We start from the raw sequence: 757 nt of genomic DNA, 5'->3' as shown, positions 1-757 counted from the left end.
GTGGCTCTCCAGCACTCGCGGGCCGCAGCCCCGCCCCGAAGTCCAGCCCCGGAGTGGATCGGCCGCCCCCGCCTCCGGACCTGGGGGGCTGGAGCAGGGTGGGAAGTGGGGTCACGTGGGCTGCGCACACGCTCGCCCCTCCGCCTACCCCCTCCCCGGCACCGCGGTCCTCCGCCGGCGCCGCTCGATCGAAGCTCGCCCGCGAGCGCAGCAGGGAGGGGCCGAAGGAGGAAGTTGACCGGCTGGTCCAGCCCCTCTCGGCTCTGCTCCTGGCCCGACCTGCCCCTTTCCCCTTCCTCCTTCCTGGGCGCTGGAGGCTCCAGGGGCGCCAGCGGGGGTGCACCTAGTTCGGTGCGCGCCAGGCAGGAGCCAAGCCGGGCTATTAGCAGCAGCAGAGGCCGCGGGAGCGCGGGGGCGCGGAGGAAAGCAGACCCCTGGTTCCCCGCCCCTACCTCTCAGACCCTCCCACCGCCGCCCCGGCCCCTTCCGGCTCCACGGAGACCCTCAGCGCGTTTGTTTGGGAATACGTGTGGGTCTCTCCACTGTGAGCGCGTGTCTTCTCCCTTTATCCCTGCCGGCCCCCGCCCCCCCCCTCCAGTGCTCCTGGCACCCACATATCGGCAACCAAATGAACTCCGCCGAGCTGCTGCGGACTCCGGGGCTAGCTGCTTCTGCACCTAATTTTTGCATGGGTCGGTCCACTTTAGGTCTTGGCTGAGGGTTCACTCCAGGCTTGACACTTAATCTAGATGCCCGC

General features: G+C 69.5%; 1 pseudogene; it reads left to right on the top strand.

The window, feature by feature from the left end:
• LOC138094933 (large ribosomal subunit protein eL30 pseudogene) overlaps nt 1–757 on the top strand; it is a 56,982-nt pseudogene that overhangs the window by 8,380 nt on the left and 47,845 nt on the right.

The sequence above is a fragment of the Capricornis sumatraensis genome, chromosome 19 (assembly GCF_032405125.1).
Source record: "Capricornis sumatraensis isolate serow.1 chromosome 19, serow.2, whole genome shotgun sequence".
Lineage (NCBI taxonomy): Eukaryota > Metazoa > Chordata > Mammalia > Artiodactyla > Bovidae > Capricornis > Capricornis sumatraensis.
The sequence above is the reverse complement of the archived record's forward strand: the minus strand, read 5'-3'. Positions and strand labels throughout refer to the sequence as shown.